Source organism: Lipotes vexillifer, unplaced genomic scaffold, assembly GCF_000442215.2.
Source record: "Lipotes vexillifer unplaced genomic scaffold, Lipotes_vexillifer_v1.1 scaffold444, whole genome shotgun sequence".
NCBI classification, from domain to species: Eukaryota; Metazoa; Chordata; class Mammalia; order Artiodactyla; family Lipotidae; genus Lipotes; species Lipotes vexillifer.
In genome coordinates this window covers 5,047,616-5,053,912 of record NW_006793488.1, presented here as the reverse complement: position 1 = coordinate 5,053,912, position 6,297 = coordinate 5,047,616, and positions in this window count along the sequence as shown.

Genomic DNA, 6,297 nt, shown 5'->3' with positions numbered 1-6,297 from the left:
AAGCCCGCGCGCAGCAACGAAGACCCAACGCAGCCAAAAATAAATAAATTTATTTTAAAAAAAATTTTTTTTTTTTAAAAAAAGAAGTGTGCTCAACAGGTGTTTTTAAAAATTTACTCCTTACAACAGCCCTGCACGTTCTCATTCTCACTCAGCAGACCAGGCAACAGAGAGGTTAAATAAATTGCCAACTATCAAGTTACAGCATCTGGGTAGGAACTCAGTTCTGACCTGTATCTTCAGGGTGGCCATTTCCATCGGTCTTCCATGCACCTGGATGTATCCCCTCAAACATGCTCCACCCATGCCCTCCATCAGCCCTCCACCAATGATTCATCCTTGCCCTTCACCTCCCATAGCTAATCAATCACCAAACCCTGTCCAATTGACTCCCGTCAATATCTATTCCATTTGTCCCCACTGTCACCTTGCAGAAATTTCACATCTTCTTTTGCACGGACTTCTGCCAGAACTAGGTTGCCCCAATTTCTTAATAATCAGATCTGAGCGGCATCATTCTTTAATATATTATCAGTTTAACACTTGCTCTTTCTGCAAGTTCTTTCTTCATTGGCCTCAAGCACATTGCCTTCCAGGTATATTCCTGGTTCTCAGCAGTCCTTCTCAATGTCCTTAGTGGCCTTTTTTTCTTTTACCAGCCTCTGAAATATTGATGCTCCTTAGGGGCCATTCCTTGGGTCTCTCCTTATTCTGGCTTCTTCCCTGGCAGATCCTATTTTTGCCAACAGCTTCAACTGCATTCACACGCTGATGATCACTGATGGCCCTCCTACCATTTTCACAACTGTTTAGTATTTCTGTCCACCCAGTGGCCTGTGAGCACCTCAAATACAAATATGTATGCCCCAAACTGGACTCTCATCTTCCATGTCCCTTCGACCAGCCTCAAGCCTACTTCTATACACGTCCCTCAGCGCTGTCCATCTCAAATGTTGAAATCATCCTTCACTTCTCCGTCACTTGCCTTCACAACCCAGTCTCAAGCCCTGTGGATTCTTCATGTCCTCAAACTTCCCATGGCCGTCACTCCTTTCAAGCCTGCCGCTAGCTTTCTCTCAGCCTGTTTCCATTGTGTCTCCAAAGGAGACCTCCTCGGGGTAGTCAGCATGAGCTTCCTAAGCCATCTGTACTTTGTCCAGGTGCCTGCAAGAACAGCCACTTAGTACATTAAACAAAGCCGTTGACATTGCATACAAGGTCTTTGACGACCTTGATCTTTCGTACTTCTCCAGTTTCAAAATGTTGCACCCCATAATCACTCTCCATTCCAGGAATAATCAACTACCTACGGTTCTCCAAACAAGGCGTCTTCCCTCAACTCTGACTTGGCACCTGCCCTTTCTCCTGTCCAGAACCCTGGAAAACTCCTGCTCCGCCCTAAGATTCTTAGAGAAGCTTTTGTTGTCCTCAACTCCATTCTCCTCCCCCATCCCCAGCAAAGTTGTCCATAAACAGCATCATTTTTATAACCAAAGTACTTAATTGCACGTAACAATCATGTGCTGGCTTGCAGAGGTGCCGGGGGCCAGGATGAAGAGAAAGCGTTCTCACAGCTCCTCTTTCACTTTCAGGAAACTCCTTCCTCCTTTTAAGGGCCACCTGACATCCCAGACCTTCAGATCAGTCCTCCAAGTCCCCGACCGACCTGGTCCCCCAGGGCATGGTCGTCTTCTCCGTCCCAACTCCGGCCACGATGCAGAACTATTAGTGGCCATGATGACAATCCACATGACGCCCTAGAATGTGTCACAGTTCTCAGATTCCCCTTTGCTGTGGTTGCTTCACCTCTAAAGTCCTAGTCTCCACCCCAAACTTCCTACTCTATCCACTATATACATTATGGCACATGCATTTTATTATCTTCAGTCTCTATCCCTTTCCATTCGCCCCATTTATCAGTGCCTTACTGATCCGACTTCTCTCGCAACCCAGCCCAAACCCCACGGCCAGTTTCCGGCAATCTCAAGTGACCGTGCCCTTTGGACACTCCTACCTGACAAAGCCTGACCCTGACACAGTCCACTTTTTCCATTCTACATTCTTGGCAGCCGAGGACTGCAGAAGAAAAATCAGTACTTGGCACTCAGCCACTGCAATTCATGGTTTCCTATTGCAAATGGGTTCCAAGGCATCCCTCCATCCTTTCACTTGGCTTTGGTCCATTCCCTCACTCAGTCTTCCTGGTGGTTAATACTAACAAAATGTGAGACATGATCTATGGTAAACAGATTTGCAAAACAATCTTGAAGGTACTGGATAAAGCGTGAGAAGAAAAAAGGCTAACCATGAAGTGTAAATTAGCTCTAATGCTATGTGCCCTTAGGTTCCAAGTCAATTACTTTCATGGCACTAGGAATACTACTGAGATGTTGTCTTAATTCTTATAGATGTTTAGAGTTTGACAAATGAGGTGAAGGGTGAACCACTGGTAAAAGTGGCTGGTTTCCAATCCCTCAAGTCCAAGGTACCCTTTCATGCTTCTTATTCTTTATCAATGAAACAAACACAACTTTTGTTTTCATTTTAATTTATTCTGTGTAAAGTGAAGCATCATACAAACCACAGAAGCTTTAGATACAGTGCTGACCAGTTTTAGAACAGTGAATAATCGTTTACACAGACTCATCTCTAATTTTACATCTCGTTATACAAAGGTACTATTAACACACAGAGTTCTAATTCCTTATAAACCTATTTGTCAAGCAGCAAGATGACAATACATCATAGCATAGCACAGAATGTTTCCTCTAAGAAATCAGAGCAGCAGTATTTGGTGAATGGTTATGCATAGAACTGACTGAGAGGGGTAAACACTGGTCATGAAACAGGCGACACATGTATATTAACAAATGCAAAATGCAACTTTTTAAATTAATATAAGATAAAATGTTACTCTTTATGCTTTAAGTTAAAAACTATAGAATACTTTAAAGGCAGACAATAATCCTAGACTCCATAACAAAATACTATTCCATTAATTGCTTAAGGATCCATAACCTCTGAGTACTGCTCATTGGCTTTTTAAAGTCAACCTGAAATATAAAAGCACTTGAAGTTTACCAGTCAAAAGCTAAAGTTACATTGGTTACATGTCACATTAAAACATACCTTTTAAGAAAAACTGACTTTAAAAAATACTGCATTGTTGACTTAAAATAATTTCAAAAACTGTTGCTCTTAAAAGTAAAAATGCACTACTTTCAAACCTTTCAACAGTTTGGTTTAAAATGCCCTATTTTGTGAATCCGTTACTTAACATATTCCCAACTTTCAGCAAAATAACATTTCGAAGTTGTTTTTAAATCTGATAACATCTGAAGAAATGGGTCAGCATGTCTATAAATTGGCTATCCACCACAAAATGATGTATTTATGTTTCCACCATGAAAACATCACTACAAAAATCCACTGGATGAATTCTATTTTTAGCTTTATGTAAATATTAAAAACCTTATTTAACAATGTCACACAAATACTTAGCGTTTTTTGGCCTTGAAATCAGAGCAATGCTACCAATAAATTTGATACAGGCAATCTTCACAAAAGTTTCAGAAGCAAAAGAAGAAAAAGATTTGGAAATGGTTGGCTGGGAAGGAAAAGCACCCACCAGAATCCTCATTTTAGAATTAATCCTCAAACGATGACGTCCTTGTTCACCATCACTGTTTGTAAGGATTCAAACAAGACTAATACTTGTGTTTTTAATGCTCAGGACCCTCTAAACTTTAAAACTGACCACAGGCTACTCCGTCTCCTACTAAGAAACTGAAAATGCACTTAAGATGAGTTCTGGAAGTTCAGCTACAAAAGCACTAAAACAGGAAAAAACACTATATCACACAAATAATTCTGTGTTAACAACTATTTCTCCTGCCTCTCTCAGTGGCCTTAGAAATATGTACTATGGCGAGTGTACTGGGGGGAAAAAACGTTTTAAACAAAGGAATTCGTTTGTAGAATTCTCATATTGGCAGCAGTGATTTCACTTTCCTAAGAGTTAAAACATGGTAGAGTGTGAGCTATTAACATGCTTTGGTTATATTTCCCAAGCAAGTTAAGCAGAACATTTCATACAATTCTATTTTAAAAAGACATCCATAAAAGCATAAATATTAATAAATAATACCAACATGTACATCTTTCAGGGATTAATTTGTGGATGACCCTTGCAGATTTTAGGGGTTATATCGGCCATCATTCTTAATACTGACACAAGAGGAAGTTTACCAGCTACTTAAAGTGTGTCAGCAACCATTACCTAAACCTAATGTACCCACTACCAAGCGGAATCCACAGCTCCAAATATCAGACTGCAAAAGATCTAATTCAAATATCCTCCCAGCACCAAGAAGCATTAAAGTTCTTTCTAACTGATGAGCATTTCAATGTGATATTTAGCTAGTATGAAGCATTAATGCTTGAAACTTGTGTCACTGTTTTGTTAATCAATATAGTTACAGAAAAAACAGAAAACTGCATCCACTAAGGAAATAAAGACAAGGACTGTGCCCCACTCTCAGCTGCTGGGGACCTCTCCTTAGCAAATACTTAAAAGTAAAGTTATACTCTGTAAATTCCCTTTTAGTACATCCAAAGGGCTACAATGACAGCAGAGGTGTTCACCACCTTAGGGCAGAGCAGATGAACTGTTAATAAACAAAACTATCAGCATGAAGTATGAGGTATCAAACAAAATTACACACCATCATAAAATAGAGGTGATATTCTGTAATGACTAGTTCTTGAGAAACAAAGGTTTAAAACGTAAAAAGAACTTGGATTAATAAAATAACTTGGCTTCGCATTTCATGCTTGTATAAAGCAGGCAACACTAAACGGGAAGGTTCTTTAATCCATATCTCCCTTCCCCAGGCAACAGGCAGTCCAAAGTTCAGTGAAGACAAACGTGGGAACCTGGCAAGAATCATCTGACAGCAAAGCAGGCATTTTCACCCACTCTCTATTTTTTCCTCAATACCCAGTACCTCTGAGGTCTTGTCACTGAATTGCTGTTTGTGAAGTATTTTCTCCACAACACATGCCTTGAGCATGAAGTCCTCCCATACAAAAGGAGCGACTAATCCTACTCTTCCTAAAGCAGAGGATAGGGCCTAGATTCCCAAGTTACTACTCTAAAATCTTGAATAGGGTGCTCCAAAATGTATCTCACAGAGGATAACTATTTTAACAACATTCTAAGAGTCAGAATTAAGGTCCCCAATAAATAATTGCTATCCTAGAAAGAAAAATAAATTTACAGACTATTTTTTTTCCTAACCTAAGATGCCATCAATTGTAAGACGCACCACATGTATCACTAAGAAAACACATAGGCAATTAAACTATGACACAATGCTTGTGTATCCTGTAGAACGTCTACTTTTTTAATTTACTCAGACAGCTTTTAGAGTTAAACAGATCTTTATCGCGTCAATCTTGTGCATACATAAAGAAAGTGTATGATGAAATAAGTTGGTTAAGTTATGACTATAACTTCATAGTCTTGAGTCTAACTCCTCTGAATCACTCAAATCACAGCCATCGGTGTCTGCATTCTCCCAGACCACAGCACTCTTGGCATCATTAAGAGCGCCAGCAATGCAGCATCTCTTAAAACAGCACTCCAGCACTGCCTGCGGTTTAATATCAACAGGAAGCGTTGGACCAAAAGATGTTTGACACCTTAACGACAGTCCTGCTCGATGCATGAATCGATCACACCAGCCTCTTGTTGCTTTGAATTTTGTTTCATCTATTCCAAGGGTTTTGGCAATTTCTCCTGCCTTCAGCTGCATCGCCTGGCGTGTGACAGGCAGTCCTTTTGCACATGTCTCACTGACAAAATGTAGCACAGCTTCGTCTACTTGTGGGTATCTTCCTTTCTTAGGTCCCGTAAAGCATTTTGTTGTTGCTTTACAAGAAAATATGGAATTTCGGTCATTCCTCCAGCGACGGATATTTGCTTCACTAATATCGAACGTGCGCCCTGCTGCTCTGTTACCATGCTTTTCTGCATACACGATAACTTTTCGTTTCAATGCTGAATCATAGTGTAATCTTTTTGAAGACATTTTTAAAAGCCAATTAAACCTGACACATTTGATACCAACAACAGGACAAACCTTAAGTCCACACAGGCACAGGCGAGGATAATTGCACCATGACTATTGCCTGGTTGACAGTAATCGTAAAATGCATCCCGATTTCAGACAAGGTATAATGTGGGGGGAAAAAAAGTACAACATAGAACTAATATTAATAAAATATGGTTTTTCA